This window comes from Taudactylus pleione, unplaced genomic scaffold (genome assembly GCF_031769625.1).
Source record: "Taudactylus pleione unplaced genomic scaffold, aTauple2 ptg000211l, whole genome shotgun sequence".
Lineage (NCBI taxonomy): Eukaryota > Metazoa > Chordata > Amphibia > Anura > Myobatrachidae > Taudactylus > Taudactylus pleione.
Window position 1 is genome coordinate 2,698,263 of NW_028284613.1, and position 22,863 is coordinate 2,721,125.

At 42.0% G+C, this 22,863-nt stretch overlaps 1 long non-coding RNA gene across 1 annotated transcript; it reads right to left on the reverse strand.

Annotated features, from left to right (window-relative positions):
• Nucleotides 1–15,029: 15,029 nt before the first annotated feature.
• Nucleotides 15,030–22,383, reverse strand: LOC148517772 (uncharacterized). The gene is made up of 4 exons (XR_015879255.1): nt 22,345–22,383; nt 17,151–17,228; nt 15,525–15,626; nt 15,030–15,100 (listed from the first exon to the last, which is right to left on the reverse strand). It is a non-coding gene; the product is annotated as an uncharacterized LOC148517772 (long non-coding RNA).
• Nucleotides 22,384–22,863: the final 480 nt, after the last annotated feature.

The window sequence follows — 22,863 nt, forward strand, 5'->3', positions numbered from 1 at the left end:
TAGCGCTCGCTCGTAATTTCATACGCAGCTAAACTTCCTCCCCAAAGTCTCCCAACCCCTGCTCTAGCTAACGAGCGAGCCAAATAACGAGCGTACATCCCCAATGTGGCTTGCAGGGAACGCTCGCACAAGTACAAACCGGAAGTGGGCCTGTCAGATTTCGATTACCTGCTCATTCATTCTGCCTACCTACTTCAATCGTATCAAGCCAATCAATATATCAATTAGGTTAATTGCTCTTCACATGTGTTCAAAACCTTTTTTTTCATTTTCAATAAACTTTACTCTTGTCCGTGTTTTTGTTTACCCGCAGAATACGTACGGTTTAAACAATGGTTTTCTTTATCCAAAATACAAGTTTGATCCAATTATCAAATTGTTTTCCGTGTTTTTACCCACGCATATTTTACTGGTTTCATTTCTTTATTTAAATTAGCTTACGCATGTCATTACATCAAGCCTATCATAACTCACAATAGATTTTTTGGCCTGTAGAACACATGACTCATACACTAACCAATAGAATGGTTCCTGTTAATTTCCCAACTACATTAGCCAATCAAAATTATTTTCTGGTCTTTATTAAAACTGTATTATTAAAAATACACCATTGCCATCATGAGAGCCTCTGCATTCACCAAGCGGGAGCTTATTGTCCAGACAGAGGTGATGGACTGGCGTATCACCAGCCAGCCTCCCCCCATCAGCAATCGGGAGAAGCGTGCCACCTATGCGGAGGTTTGCCGCCGCCTGCATTCCTTCGGCTCACGCCAACAGATCGGCCAGCTGGAGCGCAGTTGGTCCGACCTTCAACGGCGGATGCCCCGCTTGCTGGCATGTTTTCGCCAGCGTATAGCGGAAAATAAGTTATGTTTTGTTTGGTTTTCATGTTTTTATTTGCGGCCCTATCTGCGTGTGCATGTTTTCTTGTTTGGCCTGTTTCTTTTTTTCACACATATCTGCATGTGCATGTTTTCTTGTTTGGCCTGTTTCTTTTTTTCACACATATCTGCATGTGCATGTTTTCTTGTTTGGCCTGTTTCTTTTTTTCACACATATCTGCGAGTGGATGTTTTCCTATTTGTTTGTTTGTTAACCAATCAGCATTTAGAAAGGTGAATTTAAAAACTAACCTCAATTTGTTATCCATCACTTAGGGGCCGAGCGAAGACTACGGCGTCATCGCCTGCGAAGATGTCGCCCTCGTCCCCTCTCCCCTACTCCTAGCCAAACCTCCTCTCCCCAAAATTCCCCCTCCACCCCAGCCTGCCCAGACCCTGACGCCCCTCCCTCTTGGAGAATTCCCATCCCTCCAAATTCCCCCTCCCCTCAACCCACCTCTCTCTTTACCACCCCATCACCACTGTCAGAAATCACCCCGCCGACCTCCTTAGTAAATTGTCCCACCTCCGAGGAGGACGATGGTGTGGTTCCTGGTCCAGGCGTCATTCTGAACTGTATGTTTCCCTTTTAACCATTTTTTTTTTATTTTTTTTTTTAATGTGTTGATGTAGGGCCTGATTCAGACCCACTCGCGAGCGGCTGTCCGCTCGCAAGTGGGTCGATGTTATGCACTGAGCATGCACACGATGGAGGGAGCTCCGTCGTGCGCATGCGCCAGACGCGACGAGCGAAGGAAAGTCCTTCGCTCGTTGTGTCCAATCAAAGGGGGCGTGCTGTCAATGTTGATTGACAGCATGCCCCCTTTGGTGGGCATGCCGGGGGCGTGCCTCCCTGACGGGGGCGTTCCCACGGGAACGCCTCCCGTCAGAAGCCGGCCCACTGACATCACTAGTGATGTCAGTGGGAGTGATTTTGGCTCTGATAGAGCCAAAATCACTCCGGAGCTTGCAGTTGAAAACCTCAACCGCAGGCTCCGGCTCGCAAATTCGATGGTCGCGATGGTCACGACCATCGCGGCCATCACAAAGCACGCTCGTATAGCCTGTGGGTGGTGACCCACAGCTATATGAGCGTCCAGGAGGACGCTCCATGAAAATGGAGCCCGGCCCTCATTCAGAGCGAGCGCTCTGCTCAGAGCGTACGGCTCTGAATGAGGGCCGTAATCCTTTGTCTGTGTCTTTTCCATTTTTTTGTATTTTAAAAGGTTGGTTATATATCTCTTTGTTTATTAATTTCTCTGATGATTTCCCCATACACATATCACATATGTCCAAACACTCATATTTGTATCTCTTGTTTACGGTAGCAAGAATGTTTTTTTTTGTTTTGTTTTTTTGATTTTTTTTTAATTTTGGGGGTTTTTTTTCTAGTTTTTGATTAGAAAAATGAATTGGTGTTTTTTTGGTTTTTGTAAAACAATTGTCACTTTTTGCTAAGTCGATTTTGCTTTTGAAGTTTTTTAGAATCATAAATTAAGGATTCATTTTAGTAAGCACCACAATTTTATAACCCACAGAGGGCCAGAGGTGGTTGGCGGAGCTAGCCGGGTGTGTCCAAATGTTGAGGGGGCATGTTATCGGCCTGCTGGTGGTCCTGGATAGAATGACGGGATCCTGCACCACTAATTTTTTTTTTTTTGCAAAATATTTGTAAACAATAAACATTTAAATTTTGAATACAGTCTCATTCCTTGTCTGTAAATCTTAGATTGTTTAAACTTACATAAGTAGACTATTGCAGCAAGTATTTGAAACTAATGTAACTAAGATTGTGTAAAGCTGATTTTTTTAAGCAGGCACATGAAACACCTAACACTAACAATAGGATTGGAGAGTCACCAGCATTTGTGTTTTTAAATTTTTGTTGGGTTCAATATTTTTTTAAACCTGCTTAGGCTGAGATTATAAAACATACTGATTCTACATAATACCTTTTGGTGTTGGTTTTAACCCACAAAGCATAGTAAAATACTGAGCAATTTGACACATTACAGGATTAGCCATTAAGCAACTTTTCCTTGGGTGAACCAGCTTACACTTGCTTGTAATGTCGAAAAGAAATGATGTTTTTAAAATAAGCGAAAATTTATTAAACATAAATAATAAACACAAAGTGTTGGGTCACAATCAATACACAGAGTGAAAACAATCTAAAAAATCCAGCCGACACCATAATAAAAAAGCCAAAAAACAATCAGGAACTGGTTGACGAATTAGCATGCCAACATGATTCCACAAATGTGGCGTTTCAAAATTGGGTCAAGAAGATATATCCAATGTGGCAACATGAAGTAATTTTTTTGGAGCAGGAAGTAGTCATCGTTTCATTCCAAAATATTATGAAATAAAACACAAGATGGGAATTAAAAAAATGATTAATTTGATTTAAAAATAATTACCTTTCTACATTGTGTCAAATAACTTATTTTGTGTCAATAATTACCTAAAGAATCTGTCCACCACATCATCGCATATGGCCCCCCCACATACAGACCTCCGACCAACCTTGGGGGGGCCATCCTCAGGCAAGGCATCCTCTGGCTGCAATGGGACACCACTCCTTATGGCGATGTTGTGAAATATCCCACACAGGACCACAATTTTCGAAACCATATCTCGCAAATACATGAGCTCGCCATCAGAGCAGTGGAGGCATCTGAATCAGCCTTTTAAAAGGCCGATACAGTGCTCCACCACTTGTGCTCCACACTGGTGCTCCACACTGTGCTCCACACTGGTGGCTGTAAGTGCGGAATTAAAATCACTTTGTGGGCCTGGTGTGCGAGCCAAATAAGGAGTGAGCAGCCAGGGCGTGCAAGGGTAGCCACTGTCTCCTGTGAAAAAGAAGTGACAACATCAGGATCACTGTGTATCAAGCTTTGCATTGGTATCTACTAAAGGTCTCCACTTACCCAGAAGCCACGCATCACCAGCTTGTAGGTTGTTTAATTTTTGCCAAATCCCTGATTGCCGGATGACGAATGAGTCATGTGCACTCCCGGGTAATTTTGCATTCAGGGACAGGATCTGGAGGGAGGCATCACATACCACCATTACATTCAGTGAGTTATAGTGTTTTTGGTTCCTAAAAATGGCCTCCAGCCGTGCTGGAGGCTGAAGTAGTATGTGAGTACCATCCACAACCCATATGATGTGTGTGAAGCCAGCTATTTGGTAAAAATTGGCCTTAGCCACACTAAGGGAACCCATATCCAAAGGCATTTTAATAAAATGATGGAGGTGTTTGAAAAGGGCCTTCATCACAGCCCTCAGGATCCTTGAAAAGGAGGATTGGGATATTCCCGCAACTATTCCCACCGTGGTTTGAAAGGATCCTGAGGCACAGAAATGTAACACCGCCATAAATTGCGTAAGTGGTGGTATTGCTGTAGGACTGTCAATTTGCTGCTCCAGATCACTCTCTATTAATGAGAGAGTGTCTATGATGATTTGGGGCGGAAGATGGTAGCGCCTTAACACCTCATCATCGGGCATTCCAAAAAGGGTGACACGTGTTCTATATATCTGGGGCCTTGCACGCCTACGATGCCTATGCCTGGGACGAGATTGAGGTTGGTCGGCTTCCGGTAGCATGGCCACAATAATACGACCAACATCAACCTGAAATGGTAAGAATTGTAGTTAAGGTATGTTGCCCCAAAAAAAGACTGAAAAATACTTATCTTTACGATACAATCCAAAGATGCTTACATGCCGGGGTATTGTTATGATTTCCAAAACCTACATTTCAACAGACCATAAAAAGTAAAGATTTTGGGGTGTCCATTTTGTAAGCTTGATTTTTGAAAAGGCACAAAAATAAAGGGGGTAAACACACATTTCTACAAAGAGCAAACCGACATTGCGACGACTTCCACATTTTGGCCCCCAAAAAACAACCCAGATTGTGAACGCTAAATAGTTCGCATTTTAACAAGAGAAATCAAGCCTACAAAAGTGCGCTAAATAGTTCGCATTTTAACAAGAAAAATCAAGCCTACAAAAGTGCGCTAAATAGTTCGCATTTTAACAAGAGAAATCAAGCCTTCAAAAGTGCGCTAAATAGTTCGCATTTTAACAAGAGAAATCAAGCCTACAAAAGTGCGCTAAATAGTTCGCATTTTAACAAGAGAAATCAAGCCTACAAAAGTGCGCTAAATAGTTCGCAGTTTTCACATCCCCAAAAACACGGACGAAATCCGAAATGTCCCCAAAAGATGTGAAAAACAAGTCAGGAACATTTAACAAACAAGTTAAAATCCAAACTTACAAATACACGATAAAGAAGTCACAGAACAAAAAGGTCATTGGGGCAGAGCCAAAATAAACCTACAAAAGAATAAAAAAATAAAAAATTATTTTTGGGCCAAAAACCAAACAGAAAGGAGAGCCATATTTTACAAAAGGATGACGGGAAAAAACTTACACAAAAAATACACCACAACTAAAAGAACCACACCAAAAAATGCGAACGGAAAGTTAAACACAAAAAAAACGCCTCTAACAAATTCCAAAACACCTACAAACACCACTCCCGCCAACAATCCACTCCGACCAATGTAACCTCCAACAAACAACACCCGCCACCTCGACTAGAGTCGCCAAAAGCCATAAATAGTGTTTCTTTTCCCGCTCAAATTAAGGACAGATCATAGGAAAGCACAATCAATGATGCGGCCGAATAATAAGGACGCATGTATAAATACGTCACGGCAAAAAACAAACGGTCTGGTGTAGTTCTTGTATTTGTTTGAAAAATGGCTACAGACCATGGCCAAGAGGCGGCTGGTAAGTATGTCTCACATTTCTAATCAAGGCTTATTTAGAAGCAGAATATCGTGAAAGATTGACATCTAACTCAACAATAATTTAATGTAAATAGGTGTTGAGGATGACATGGAAGAGGCTGCTGGGCCCAGTATTCCGGCCAAAGCTGGCAAAAAGAAAAGGCAGCCACAATTCACAAGAAAGGAGATGGAGGTTTTGGATCAGAAGTGTGTGGACATCCTGCCACAGGCAGACAGGAATATGGGTGTAAGCCAGAAGTGGAGAATGTGGGAGGAGATAGCCAGTGCTGTCAATAGGGTGGGTGATTATGTCCGTCTAGCCCGGGATGTCAAATGCCGTTAAGTAAAAACTTGACCCACAAAAATAAAAAGGGTCAAATAATGCAGGAATAATGCCTACTTTTTCACCCACAGATGGCAAGACTTCATATATCGCCTGAAGCAAAAAATGGCTGACAGGGCTAGGCATGCAAGGGGGAAAGGTGGGGGTTCCACCCCTGTGTCATTGGAGTTTAATGATTTGGAAGAGCTGGCACAGGGGTGTGTGCAGGATCTGGAGGTGTTTGGCGTGTCCAACCTGGATACGGACATGCCAGACTTTGCGGCTCCTCATGTTGTCCCAGGTAAATGTTGTGATGTAACCAACTCTGAAATGTTAGTGTGACAATATGTAGATTGTCATGTTACTCTTTTCTCTTTTTTCTCACAGAGACACAGACGGATGAGTCTGCTCCAGAGGGAAGCCTTGGCCGCAGAATTTCTGCTGGCTCTGCAGGGGAGGAACCAGTACATCCGGCTGAGGACCCTGCAGAAGCCAGTCCTGGGCAATCCCCCTAGCAGGCAGTGGCACTCCACATAGAACTCAATTTTAAATCGGATTACCATACGGAGATTCTGCAGAGGATGGACGCCAGTCTGCTACGGGTGGCAGAGGCCCTGGAGCAAAATGCTGCGGCCAATGTGACCATTGGTCAGGCCCTGGCTAAAAATACCAGGGCCAACATCCAAATCGCCAATGCCCTGGAGCAGCTCGTTCGCCAGCACATGGTGGAGCCGACCTCCCTTCCTGCCGGAACATCTGGATCCAACACCTCTGGCACAACAACAGCCATTCCTCCAAATGTGCCTAGCCCTGTGCCTAGTCCAGAGGCCACAACATCTGCCTCTGGACAGGCAAGCCAGAGGACATCCCGGACCCGGTCCGGCGCCCACCCTACCCCAGCCAAACGGAGAAAGAAATGATGACAGCACTGGCTACTTTTCCCACACTCCTTCTGTACTTGCCCCATATTCCTTAAGGGCCAAAACTTCCCTCTCCTTTCTTGTGAATTGTTTTAATTTGTTTTTTTGGGGCCAAAATTGGCTTTTTTTTAAAGACAAATGTAAAAAATATTAGTGGGTAACAATGACCCCAAACTTTTAAGGCAAAATGCACATGATTTGTTCAAAAATGTGTTGAGAAAAAAAAAAATGTTCTCAACTGTATTGTGACATAATTTGAAAAATGGTTTAGAGTTAATCCTGTACCACAAGGCAAAAACGAAATCTTAGCTTTAAAAAAAAAACATAAAAAAAGGGTTAAAAAAAATGTTTCTTTAAGGAACACTTTGTTAAAAAAAAAACAAAGTCTCCAGGCCAATGCAAAAGGTTACAATACACACAAACATGATGACAATATTGTTACAATATCACAAAACACTAACAAAATTGTAAAAAACATTCCTTCAAAAATACGCTAATTGCTTGTGTAATCCTGAAATTAGCAGCTGAGATTTTCAGCTGCGTACGGTTTTGTGCTAACCCAAAGAATAAAAAACAAAACACATTACAAGATGGTTTTCAATCCAAAGTTGATTGTTTTTCTTAGAAACCATGATAAATCGATGAAACATCGAGGAGGCCCGGACCAGAGGACAAGGCCATCGCCATTGTGGTCGAGTAATCCAGACCCCAAGCTGTGCGAGCAGTTTGAACGGAAAGAGGATCAGCCAGTGACGTATGACTTGGTACGAACACATTTGACGTTCGCATGAGCTAATTTATGTACGCCCAAAAAACGCCTCGCCATGTCTGCGTTTTCCCATCTCCACCCCCCTCAACGCCCAAAAACGGCCTGTTCTGTCAATCACATTTGACATGTCACTTCCTGTTCGCAATTTGCCGAACGAGTGAAAAAAAGCTCGCAAACTGCCGTACGCACATGCGCAGTGTTACACCGACGCATGCGTGGTTTCTCAACATCGGAACGCAACGAGCGTACTGCTGCTAACGAGCGGCTCTGAATGAGGGCCTATATATTCATTTTGTGTGTGCTATTTAATTCTCTATTATCGAATATAATTTATCAACAGAGGGCTGCATATAATAGATATTTTTGCCATATGATGTATATTGATATATGCTGTGCGACAGAGTCAATATATATATCATAACAGATGTTTTTCTGTGACTATAATTTGTTAAAAATAATCTTCATTAAGAAACTCTATTCACACCAGGTATCATCTATCTACTCTTATTAATCCGGATTGGATGTTCTTTCGGGTTGGATGATTTGTACGTTTATCTGTTATATGTGTACGTCATTCATTTGTTGTACGTCATTTTTTTAAGGTTCATAAATAAAAGTAAATTTTTATTCTGTTATCATCTCATCTATTATATTTCATTACACTTTACCTAAGAGTGCCCCAATATAGACAAAATGTGTCTTTCCCCTTGTCTTTGCCTAGAGCAAAGGCACTTTTTTTGCATGTTAGTGTGTGGCTCTGGAGTAATAGTGCCAAACAACATTTTTTTTTAAATACATAAAGGCTTCCTTGGCACAGTGAAAAGGAATTCCTCATTTAGAAATTATATATGGTGACCAAGAATCAGTAGCCAAATTGATTCAATTACTAAAGATTGTGTAGGGTGTCAAATGATTCACAATAAACCAGCTCTGTTACACCCTTGGGAATAGCCTTCAGCCACATGTCAAAAAGTTCATATTAATTTTGCAACTCTACTAAAATTGCCTTGTGTGTTCTATGTATGTTTAAGTGTGTTCGTGTGTCCAACTGTAATTTTTTTTTATGTATTTATGCTAATGTAATCTTTTCAGCAATTGCTGTTCTTAAAACTCCTAAGGTTTTATACAGAGCTAAATACACCACAGTAGTTAGTGATTTGATATTGTTTAATTACATCTACTTTACTGGAACATTGTGCATTTGTCCATTAAGATCTTAACTCTTTAACCCCTCAACTGACAATGCTGCATGTAATGCAACCACAGCCAGAAGTGTTTCAGCTGGCAAGATCGCATCACATGCGACTGCACCACCCTGCTGTGTGCCCTGGATATAGAACAGGAGATTAATTATGCACAAGTGACCCCCTCTAACTCCCCAGACCTCCTGGAAGTGATGCAGTGGTCTGTGTCTGCTGATATCACTGCCATGTGAATGGCATTCTGCAGCACGTGCAACAGAGATCAAAGTCCAAGGAGGGGAACATAGTTTCCCTCTAAACACTGTTTGACTGATCTCTGCAACTGCAGCAGGGGGGACTGCTGTCCCCCTGACAAACAGTCTACATGTGGGGGAGGGGGTATATACCCAAGGGGGTGGGTGGTTAATCCCCAGGGGGGATCTAGCATCAGTGGGGGTGGGGGTGGGGTAGTATAAAGAAATTTAACACTGGAGAGGGGATAAATAATTTCTAAAAAGTACATTGGTCACACGGTATGAGGAGGGGGTTATAAAAAAATTAGGCGTTTTACAGGGGGGGTGGTTTATAAAATTTGGGTTTATTTTACTACTAAGGGGTTGTGGGGGTACTTTTATTAGGATTTATGACTACTGGGGAGAAGGGAAGTTATTTTATAAAGGGGGCTTATGGGCATGAAGGATGGGGGCTCCCTAGAATTTTGTTATAAATAAAATATTTAAATATATTATTACAAATATTTCTTAAACTTTATTAATGAAAAAATTACAATTTCCGGACGTTTTTGTGAAAAAAAATTGTCATTTAAGTTATAGTGCATGTCATGATGCTATATTTACATAGAGTTCTATAAAAGGTTTTGGATTTAGATAAATAAAAATTGCATGCTAATAAAAATAAAATTGTTACATTCTTGTATGAGAAGTTAAATAAAATGATACAGCAAATCAGGGGTTTTAGCACGAGTAAAACAGAAAAAAATGTGTGCAATTAACTGGAAATAGTTTTTTCTTAAATGTAACTTGACTTGCTGGATATTCAACAATCAATGGTGCCTGGAAATGTGCCTTAAATATTCTTTATAACAATTAGAATGTTTAACATTTTATTTCTCTCATTATCTTTAATAGCCACATTTAATACAAAATAAAAAGTTGCATTTGCAATATTATAATCAATGAAGAGATATTTATAATGTCTGGCACTTTCAGAAATTTGTGAAAATTCCTTTCTAGTTGCCAGTTGCAGAAATATGTGTCATGCTTCAAAGTTAAGACTTCATAAGGAGCAGCAAAGCTCCTTAGTAATCCTTCTTTGGGAGTTCTTTCAAGGGCATCTGCATGAGATTACAGTGGTGCTTGAGCTCTCATGGTTAGAGGGTAGTCTACCTCAAACATTCCTCTGGGAAGAAAATGTATTAATCCACCACCCCCTACACTGACAAAAATGTCATTCTGTATTTTGCTGAGTCTTATTGTCACAACGCAACTTGAAATCCTTTGATACATATTTTCTGAGTACTTGCATTTGTCCTTGTGCTTTTAATCCTTTTATGTATTGTTGTGCAAATGCTAATGTTATGTGGCTGTTGGCATAATTTTAATGACTTTTGCAAAAATCTGAGCAGATCTAGTATAGAACAAGATAGATGCAGAACTTACCTTTTATCTCCAGTTTATCTTCTGTAAGATGTATTCAATATACATTAGAAACATATGTAGCTCTTTTCTGATATGTATAGGAGTTAGTATAGGTTTAGTAACCTTTCTATGTTAGATTACATATAAAGCCATATAATTTTGTAAAATATGATGCTATAATAATTAATTTGTACAAATAGGTTGTTAATTAATCCTATAACAGCATGATGCTTTTACAATGTCTCTTTTTCTCCTTTATTATTTTTTCAACTTTATTAGTTGTCAGAGCCAGAAAGACATGCATACACCCATGAAACACCCACACGCAACTTAATTCACATTGTCTAACTACAGAAGTGGCTAGCTACATCTTTGCTCATAGCACGCCATACAGGCTTCTAAGTTGCGTCATGAGAATAGCGCGGCATGGTGCAGTAAGGCGCAGGGAGACTTGACAACACCCACAGCATGCATATACCCAGCTTCACCATTGAGTGGCCAGTGCTCCACTAAATAAGTCTGAATATAGTGTAAGTGGTGAATAATACAGCAGTGTCTTGATACAGTATGGCACTACAGAATACAATAGAACAGGTTGCCCTGACAGGCAGACCAATGATATACTGTAAAGTATTGCAGAGTGTAAACACTGACTTTAATATAGTAGACAGTACTGTAGTAATTCTGCATGGCAGGCTATTTTTGCCAGTGATGTGTGGCACTCACTCAGTGAAGGCATGCCTTAGAAATTAGTAGTTAGGATTCACCCCTTTATGCAATTATCAATGAACCAGTAAGTGCCTGCTTCTAGTCCTGTGGCACTCACAAAGTGATGACATGTCTTAGAAGCTAGTAGTGGGGTATGGGTAGCAGTGCATAAAACCATCACTGAACTACAATTCTCAGGTATTTCTGGATTACAAACTGACTGTACATTTTATGCTGCACATTTGCAGCAATATTGGCACTGCTGTGCCACTAGGAGATAGGAAAACGTCACTAATCGGTACACAGCTGCAAGTGCCTTCACTGTGACACTGCAGAAAGTGGTGTATTGTGCTCACATAGTGATTTCATGTCTTAGAAACTAGTAGTGGGGTCTGAGTAGCAGTGCATAAAACCATCACTGAACTACAAGTATCAGCCTAGAAAGAGGTGTATCTGGATTACAAACTGACTGAGCATTTTATGCCGCTCACTTGTAGCAATGTCAGCACTACTGTGCCACTTTGAGTTTCTACAACATGTTGCTAATCGGTATACATAAGTGAGTGCCGGTCACTGCGGCACTGCAGGAAGTGGTGTGCAGCTCTCACACAGTGATGGCATGTCTTAAAACCTATTAGTGGGGTCTGGGTAGTTGTGTATAAATACATCATTTAACTACAAGTTTTAGCCCAGAAAGAGGTGTCTCTGGATTATAAACTGACTGTGCATTTTATGCTGCACTCTTGCAGCAATACCGGCACTACCTTGCCGCTTAAAGCTTGTACAGCATGTCGCTAAACAGTACACATCAGTAAATGCCAATCACTTCAGCACTTTGTAATCTTTGGAGCGGGTGCTATGATCACATTACAAACTTGAGCCCTCTAGGTCCCTTCCCTAAAGCAAGCAAGAGCCTCTTATTAAAATAATAAAGAATGCTTTGTTAGCCATTTAAGCAGTCAGCTCAAGGTCTACCATGCAATTACAATACTTGTGTCCTGAAGTTTTATGCCACACACACTTGAGGCAATGTTGGCACTACTGTGCCACTTCGAGTTTGTACAACATGTCGTTATTCAGTACACATCATTAAGTGCCAGTCACTGTGGCACTTTGAAATCTTTGGAGTGGGTGTTGTGATCACAAAACTTGGTGTGCTCTCTAGGTTCCTTCACCCAAAGCAAGCAAGAGCCTTTCATTAACATAATAAAGGATGCTTTGTTAGCCATTTAAGCAGTCAGCTCAAGATCTGCCCTTGCAATTACAGTACTTGTGTCCTGAAAAGGAGCAGAATGATGACCATTGCTATGACACTATCCCCCAGCTGCTAGGAGAACTGCTGTGCTGCTAGGAAAGTATCAGTCACTGTGGCATTGTAGAAAGTGGCGTGCGGTGCTCACATAGCGTTGGTATGTAGTAGGAACTAGTAGTGGGTTCTGAAAAGTTGTGCATAAAACCATCACTGAACTACAAGTCTCAGCCCTGATAGAGGCGTCTCTGGATTATAAACTGTGCTTTTTATGCTGCACACTTGAGGCAATATCAGCACTACTCTGTGTTGTGAATCCCAGATAAGATTCACCTTTGATGAGGGCAATAGTGCTGAGGATTATATGAAGCAATGGGGTCAACAGAAAAGATTGTCCACTTGCAGCCTTGAATGCTGGAAATGCTTGATGGAGGTGTGGCCTTGTGGCCAAGTTGCAGACTTGAGGGCTGGAGATGCTTGGCAGGGAATGGGCCTTGTGGCCAAGTTGCAGCCATTAGGGCTAGAGTTGCTTGGCAGAGATGTGGCCAAGTTGCAGCATTGAGGGCTGGAGATGCTTGGCAGCGATGTCTGGAGATGCAGAGCAGTGGAGGTAGCCAAGGTGTATGGCAAAGAGCACTCATATGATGCAGTGCAGCAGATGCTGCCGGCATGTAGAACAGCAGCTGAGAAGACTGGAGACGCAGAGCAGTGGATATAGCCAGGATCTTATGGCTGAGGTTTCTTGGACATTGCAATGATGCCGCCAGGATGTAGTACGGCAGCGGAGATAGCTGCGGAGTTAGGTTGAGTCTACTCAGACACTGCAGAGTGTCCTGGAACAACAATACAGTCAATACAGGAGACACTAGAGTAAAACAAGGAGAGAAATCAACACTATGGAACCGGAAACACGTGTAAGACACTATCACTGGCATCAGAGCAATGCACAAGCGGGAAAGAAAAAGAAGGAGGAACCAATCTGGTTAAGGCAGAGATGACGGAGCAGCCAGATGGGAGAAGTTAATGGATTGGCAGTGTAGCATCCACATCTCCCAGCAACAGGCCTGAGCAAGCCACCAGGAGCACCGTTGTCCAACAAGATGCAGCGGCAGCTTGTGACACTGTGCTGCTTTGAGTTTCTACAACATGTTGCTAATCGGTACACATTGGTAAATGCTGGTTATGGCTTACAGCCAATCAGCGGCCACTTACATTAGAGTGGTCTCTGATTGGCAGGTGACCTGGAAAATGATGGAAACCACCTGGTCTCCGTCATTTACCAGGGAAGCGATGTATGTGGAAACACTTCAATCACTTCAGAGTTCTTGGGTCCATTCTAGTCATTTTTTTATTTTGCCAAGTCCCAAGACTCTTCTGGTGAGTATAGATTTTTTTTTTGGAATACCATTGGAATTCTAATTGAGAAGTGGTCAGAACATCTGGCAGAAGGTAAGTATGTGTGAGTGTGTTTTGTATGCAATAAACCTTTACTTTCTACGAAGTGAGTGTACTATGATTAACCTACTATTTTTTAAAGTGGGGGTATGGTTGCCAGCCATCTGCTTGCACCTCTAGTCCCACTGTAAAAAACAATAATAGACATAAATAAATCCCACTAATACCTCTGAATCCACCAGCCAGAGCAGCAGGGAAGAGCCCAAGGCTTCAGCCTAAACCTGTGGAGCTTGGGAGAGGAGAGACCCCTTTATTGGGTGGGTCCCCACCTCCCCTGAGATGCCCAGTTTGGGCTGACAAGTTTTGTCCACCATATTTTTAGAACAAGGATTGGCTCTGGAGTCCGGGTTGGTTATGCTTTTGAGGGGAACCCTACATCAATTTTTTTCTACCAATGTCAGCACTGCTGTGTATGAAATCATCACTCAACTAGAAGTCTCAGCCCAGCTTGCTCTATAGTGTATTTTATGGTGAATATGATTGTAAAGAGACACATACAGTACATAATTCTTAATATGTATTAGTTAGTGCTAACTGCAAATACTGAAAGGATACTGTATTAAAAATTGGAGTGGGCAGTGTGCTAAAATTACAAACTTGGTGTGCCTTCTAGGCCCCTTCCCCCAAATCAAGCATGATCCTTTCATTAATATAATAAAGGACACATTAACTCCATCCCTGTACTACCACATTAAGTTGGGCTTTTTGAGGGGGCTTTTGACTTGTTTTTCACTTATCAGTTGTTTATTTTTTTCATTTCAGAGTTGGCAATACTGGTTCTAATAGGCATCTGCTCTGCTTTTGACAATATTAACATAATTTAAAAAAATGGTCCACTAAAAAGTGGGCAATCACCCTAAAGAGCACTAACATGTGAAGAACTTGTTCTCTGGAAAAAAAAAGAAAAAGGCACAGTATTACAACACTAATATACAGTACTGTACATTACAGTATATTGTACAATCTTAACATCTACAATGTACTATACAGTAAGTAGTATGAGCAGGATGAGCAACTTGTGGATCATTTCATGCAGTCCATATCACACCACACATGTTTCAGTGATCCATATTTGTTCCTTGTATGATATCTTACACACTGTATCCTTCATAGTGCACCAAAGATGGCTGGCTGCCTCACCTGGTACACCTGTGGATGAGATAAAAAAAATCTTGGATCTCCTGGCTATTCAAGGTTTCTGCTCTTAGATTTACGAAGCTGCAACTTCCCCATTTTGTGTTATTTTTCCTAAGTGTTACCTATTGCACCCAGGGTAACCTACAGTAAGTAGTGCACCTAAAATGGCTGCCTCACTTGGTACCCTTCATGAGTGGGATATATAACCCATGGAAGCTATTACTCAAAATGGTTCCACCAACCCTGCATTATGTCCCTCATACCCATTATGTTGACTGTTTTCAGTTTGTTTTCTTCTTTCTGTAATACTAAACCCCTGAAATTGTTTTTGATGTTGTAAAGCAACTTTGAGCCCTGATGGAGAAAAGCGCTATATAAATAAAAATTATTATTATTACTACTGTATACTATAACAGTAAGCATTGATGTACTTTACCTCGGGAGTGGTCCCCTTGAAAATTGGCTTGTGGGCCTCGTGACCTGTGTGGATCCCTTTGGTCCTCCTGCCTCCTGAATTCCCATGGTCGTGGTACTGAGCCTGTGTAAACAAAAAAATATATATAATTTTGTCTTTATTTGCAGTATAAGACACCACAAGTGTACATTACAGTAACAAAAACATAAACAGAGCACAATTAACAATTATTACTGTACCTTGATTCTCAGGACCCAATACAGCTGGGAAGCAAGTATTCAGCAAGAAATGCAGTTGATGATATGCACGCAATCGGTCCAATAATTTGCACTGTGCATGCGTATGCATAGCAGTGCCTGAACTAGCAATTGCGATTCGAAGTGTGTTTGCAGAGGCCAAACAGACCAAGAGCAGAGTGATTGACAGGAAGTGCCATTTGTGGGTGGTGACGGGGGGGGTGTTGGGCTAATGCAGCCGTGCCCCAGTGTGTTTCAACGCCATTGCAGGGGTGTGCATAAATTATCCACTGCATGGCCATAAGCAGTCATAGCACTGATAGTGTGTATGGCTGTTAACAATTTCTGAGTAAGGTCAGGGCTTGTGCAAGTGTGCATATGGATCCGATGTTACTCAATTTTACCAATTGTTTCGCTATGTTGCCCTAGTATACTGATGTGAGTAAGGGGAAGTGGGCATTCACAATGTGAATGCACACATTTAAATAGCACCGCTGATATTTGCAACTGCGGTGCGTGCGTATATTCAGAATTGCAATCCATGCTGAAACAGGCCCAGTAAGCGAGAAGTAATCAGAGAAGCATGGACCTAACTCCAATAGTGATAGCACAAGTAGCAAAGCACTGGTCATTGGCCCTCATTCAGAGCCACTCGCTAGCGGCCGTACGCTCGTTCCGAGCGATGTTCGCACATCTGCGCATGCGTACGGTTTTTAGTACGCATGCACGAACCAGTCAGTGCGGCTGAAAATCGTTTGTACGCTATATAGCGAGTGCCTGCTATTTTGAGTGACAGAATGAGGCGTATGTGGGTGGTAACAGGGGAAGGTGCTTGTAAACGGGGGAGTGGAATTCGAACGCAGGCGTGCTTAAAGGTCAAAACGGGCATTTTAATGGAGTGCATAATTAATACAGCAGCGTCATTGACCACGTCACTTGTTTTTTTTAAACTCAGAACTGCTCGCAAAATAGCGGTTGAAAAAACCAACCACAAGAATAGCGAGCAGTTCATACGCTGGTCAATGTACTAGATTAATCTAATAAATAGCGGACATGACGTATGGTGCGAGCGGCCAGGGGGCGTTTTTAACAAATAAACGAGCGTATGTTTTGCACGCTTGTTCAGACTTAGAGGTGTGAACAGACTGCAATTTGCGAACGGATCATTTGAATAGCCACCCCTTGTTTTTGAACGAACGACCGCAAATAGCGAACGGCTCTGAATCAGGCCCATTGAACAAATCGGAGAGGGCAGTGTGTTAGGAGACGAGGTTGGAGATGTAAGGAGCAGTGTAGTCTTTGGAATACAGGAGGTACAGAGACATTCTTAAAAGGAAGAAAAGTCCAATAGTACAAAATAGTACAATAGTACAGTAGTAAAACACAATGTACTATAATGTATAGTACTTACTTGGCTGTGGAGGGCTGTCTGGCTCAGCTGCCCCGTCCTCTGCCTATGCCTCCTCCACTTCATCCTCAGGTTCTGGGCCTATGTAAACAAATATATACATAATTTTGTATTTAAAAAAATTGTAAAATGTATGTAAAACAGTAAATAAACCCTGACTTTACTATTATTATTATTTTTACACTTTATTTACAGTATAAAGCACCACTTGTGTCCAGACCATTAAAGTAACCAAAACATAAAAAGAGCACAATTAACAACTAAGCTCTGGAAAGTGATAAACTACAGTACCAGCTACTCAGCTCCATTTGATTGGTTGGTAGTGTTTATCACTCTCCAATTTATCACTTTCCAGAACTTAATAAATCTGCCCCTTAGTATAATTACACAGTAACAGCTTAATACATCTGCCCCTGTGGGCAGTATTCAATTTGAAGTGAAAACTCGTTATCAGCGATAATTTATCGCCGATGACGTAATTTCGACTGTTTGCATTATTCCTGTATTCAATTTCAACTTTGTTAAAAAATGGGGATATCTTTTCACCATGTTTTACATGGTGAAAAAAAGTGCACAATTGGGGTTTAGGGGTGCAGGCTTAAAAAAAATAGCCTGCACCGCTGGGAGTGTCCCCTAAAAATAAACTGTTACAAAAAAAGCAAAAAAAAAAAAACATCGAGACACCCCAAAAAAATTACTTGAATTTTGAATTTTGGGGTTAAAAAAATAATAATATGGGGGACAAAATCCTACAGTAAAGAAATAGATTCCAAGTATGTTCCCAAGTATGTGGCAGGTGTTTACTTCATTGTGGGTAGTAGCGGCAGGTGCATTTTTGAAGATTTTTAAAAATGTACTATAGGGACTTAAAAATATGCTTGCACCCATTTTCATGTACCCCAAATTTGATGGACATAGTTATTTTTTAGGAAAATAAAACCTAAGTGCTATTCTGCATCACTTCTACACAGGAAAAAAAAACACCTGCCCCGGCTATTTAAAACCCCTAATTAGCTTTGCAGGGAAAAACGGGGGTACCCATAGTGATCCCCTATGACAGGACATCTTTAGGGGGGCCTTAGGAAGAATTCCCCCAAATTCCTGAATTTTTGCGATATTTACCTTTCGCTAGGTCCCGTTTTCATTGGATCCTAATTGAATGCAGGGATAAAGTGGGTGCGTGCCCAATACTTTATCCCTGCAAACCTCTGATGTGGAGCGAAAAGTCCAGCACAGACTTTTTGATCCCAAATTGAATATGGCTCTTAGTATCATAATAACACATGACCTGATTCTACAAGAAATGCACAGGAGAGAACGCACACACTAGGCCGATGTTTTTTCTCTGCACATGCGTTTGCATCACAATGAGCGTGCGGGAACATGCCAGTGCGATTAGATTATGATATGCAGATTACACACAGTGTGTATGCAGACCCTTCCAAAAATGAATGACAGGAAGTGCCATTTGTGTGTGGTTGGGGGGAGGTGATCAGGCTAACGCAGGCGTTATAACGCCATTATAGGGGTGTGCATAATTAAGGCAGTGCGGTGGCATACGCAGCCATACCATAAGCTGTACACAGGAAGCGGCCAAAATCCTGCGGCTGGTTAGGTCAACCACTATTATACTAATGTGTCTGATGGTTCTCGATGTTACTGATGTTTACACTATCTTGCATGCTGATCAGGCTATGAGTAAAGGGAGATGGATGGCTTAATATAGGTCTTATCATCTGCATCTTGTGCTGTGGTCTCCTTGTGTATGCATTGATTAGCATATTCTCGCATCGTATGGGTGCGTGCATCTGCTTGCATGCGTTCCTTGCTGTATCAGGCCCACAATACAGCTTGGAAGCAAGGAAGTAATCAGAGAAGCATGGACCTGACTCCAATAGTTATGGCACAAGTAGCAACATCACTTCTTAATAGAACTCCCATCTTAGTAAATTTACCCCTTACTATGTGTTAATACTGCAGGTAATACATAGGTGAAGAGTGTAATTAAAATGCTAAGAAAAGAGAAAAAATATATAATTTGAAGGTGTTAAAGTGCTAAATAAAGTGTTAAAGTGTGCCACCCCAGAGTAGCCCAGCCACACCAACCCCGGGGGGGGGGCCCGCACCCCAAACTCATTCCCAAAACTGATAACTATAGCCAATTTGGGTCATATAATATAAGCCACATGATAATGGCCCCGGCCACGTTACACCTTCACTGATACACGAGGTCCCTAATGCATGCAGGTCTGTCAGGCAATGTCATTGACGACGCGCATGAGCACACATCATCAGCGACATAGCGGTACACACTGCCCAATGTGGACAATATGTCATCTGATCTGTTGGATCGGATGACATATCATCTAGTTTGTATCTGTCATGTCATAGAAGGAATTGCATATAGAATAGGAGGACTTATAGGGGCTGATCCTATGTATAGAGCTAACTTCACAGACATGACTTTATGCAGTGCTGCAATGAAGACACTTATGGCTATGTCACCAGGGATGGACTGAGGTTGTAGATCAGCCCTAGCAGCCTTCCCTGTGTGCACAAAGGGGGCTTGGCTAAGTTTAAAGGGGGCGTGCAGCAAGTCATGGGGGCCTTGCATTGCAGCATGCTCTATCTGTTCCTGGCCAAGCAGACCGCACAGGCTCATCACTGCAGCCATCCCTTCTGCCAGAGCTCACATAGTGAATTTGGTGTTAGGGCGTGGAGGCTGGGGACTCTTACGCCCTCCTCGAGCCAGCCTTAAGGCCATCGGCCCTTCTGGAATTTGCCAGAAATGCCAGATGGCTAATCCAAACCTGTTTGTCACTGACAGTTTATGTCACATTTACATTAAGTCACACAGAAATGGCGCTATGGAGGATCCTGATTGCCTATACTTAACTACTGTGACTGTACAGTAATACTGTACTTACTATGCATGCAGGTGCTGTCTGAGCCTCTACAGTCATGGGGCATCCCTTCTCACCAAATCACTAAAGCAGCGCTGTAGTGACTGGATGGATCTATCCTGGCCAACTCAGCATTGCTGAGAAGCAGCTCTTCCCTCCACTCAAGGAGGATCTGCAGCTCCATCCTGGAATATGGCCACTGCCTAACAGCTATTTTCTACAACATATACTTTAAAAGCTGCATGCAGGATGCACAACGTTGGATTTTACCACATTAGAACATACACATCCGCAGGCCATGTTTTAATCAGTGTGTGTGTTTTAGTGTATTAATGCTGTGAAGTGTACTAATTAGCAACATATTGTACAAGTTCCTAGTGTTTGGCATAAAATGCACAGTCAGTTTGCAATCCAGGGACACCTCTTTCTGGGCTGAGACTTGTAGTTCAGTGATGGTACTGCTACCCAGACCCTACTACTAGTTTCTAAGTCATGCCATAACTATGTGAGCACTGCACCACTTTCTGCAGTGCCACAGTGACTGGGACAGGGCTATGTGTTGAATAGCACCATGTTGTACAAGCTCCTTGTGACACAGCAGTACCGACAATTCCACAAGTGTGCGGTTTAAAATGCACAGTCAGTTTATAATCCACAGATACCTCTTTCTGGGCTGAGACTTGTAGTTCTGTGATTGTTTTATGCACCACTACCCAGACCCCACTACTACAGTAATTTCTAAGCCATGCCATCACTATGTGAGTACAGCACCACTTTCTGCAGTGCTGCAGCAACTGGCACTTATGGCCATGTATCGAGTAACAATATGTTTTACAAGCTCCTTGTGGCACAGCAGTGCAGACATAGCTGCAAGTTTGCGGAATAAAATGCACAGTCAGTATATAATCCAAGGACATCTCTTTCTGGGCTGAGACTTGTAGTTCAGTGATTGTTTTATGCACCACTACTCAGACCCCACTACTAGCTTCTAAGACATGAAATCACTATGTGAGCACCGCACACCACTTTCTGCAGAGCCACAGTGAAGGCACTTACAGCGATGTGTGGATTAGCGACATGTTGTACAAACTCCTAGTGGCATAATAGTGCTAACATTGCCGCAAGTGTGCTACATAAAATGCACAGTCACTTTGTAATTTAAAGACACCTCTTTCTGGGCTGAGACTTGTAGTTCAGTGATGGGTTTATACACTGCCCATCAAAATAAACTGTTAATTTCTAAGGAATGTTTTTACTGTTTGAGTGCCGTACATCCCCACACAACAATGATGCATGTCACATGGACTGGCACTGAATTCTCCAAAATGAGGTTTTATCTTGCTGATGCATGTATTAAGCACTGTAATAATGATGGCAGAACACATTTATAAATTGCTTTTCAAAATTGTAATCAGGACTCACACACCAAATGATTTATTCCTTTAGTACACACTCAATTACAGCTCTCGATCCATGACAACTACTGTATAGCATACCGAATGACATATTCAGTCCGTCAATCAGCGGGCAGTAATACAGACATTGCATTGTCTTTTTTTAAGCATGCACAGTGCAGTTAAGGAAAAGTGACATCTGGTGGACAGAAACTTGTGCTACACTCTCTAGCTTTTCCAGTGCTTCAGTATGTTACGATGTGACTTAATACGCCATAGCATAGCACAACTAGCAAGGCATGCTACATGGCGTATGGAGCAAAGATGTAGTAGGTCACATATGTAACTCATATGCATTATAAATTTTATCCCTCTCATGTGGTTGCTTTTTAAAAAATTGCATAAGTCATAAGCAGGTTCAATGATACCGTATTTAATTAAAAAAATAGGTAACTAGGGCTATAAGATGCTTAATGCTCTATTTTCATTTTATAAGGTGTACTGATTAGCCAGGTAGTATACAACATGGACATGTATATACCAACATGACATTATTGTAGATACAAGTGAAAATACTGCACAGTACGCATTCTGTTATATTTTTTTTTTATTGTACATAATAATATATATTTAGGTTCGCAGGGGCATAAAAATGTCATAGAAACATTTCTTGGGAGATATAATTGTTTTCCATCCCCTTTGTATGCCCTTACTCTGCACTTCAGAGCATATACTAGGTGCTAGGATATGTGTAGTGGAGCCCATATTTGGCATTCAGGACTGGATTCAGACCTGGACGCTAAGAAGTGTTCGCTCGTAGCTGGACGATGTTTGTACTCTGCGCATGTGTATGCTGTCACGACACTATCTAGTTGTCACCTTTTTTGCCTTGAGACTTACCCCTGTCAGCTGCCCCATGGATCTGTGTGTGTAATTTGCCTGGATGATTTGCTCTGATTATTGCACCTGGCCTCTCCTCTGTCTGTGAGCACTGCTAGCCCTGATTGGAATCGCAGGTGTGGTTCTGATTCTCTGAGCTGCAGAGATGAATACTCCCTCTGCATGTTGTGCCTTCTACCACTCAGAATGCTACTACCAGACCACCAGTCCACCAATTGCTGCCAGACCCATGGTATAAATATCCTCTCCTGATAGCATTCTGGGCCTGAACATCTCGTCTTCCCGTGGTGTATGGTTCATGCTGTTTCTGCATTCAAGTATATCCCTGAATCCTGCTACAGCAACCCCTGGTGCAATCCAGAAAACCTGTTACAGCTGTACCTGGCAATCCAGTAAATCTGCTGGCAGCAACCCCCGGTGCTTCCAGAAAACCTGCTACAGCTAAACCTGGCAATCCAGTAAATCTGCTGACCGCAACCCCTGGTGCATCCCGAAAACCTGCTACAGTAATACCTGGCA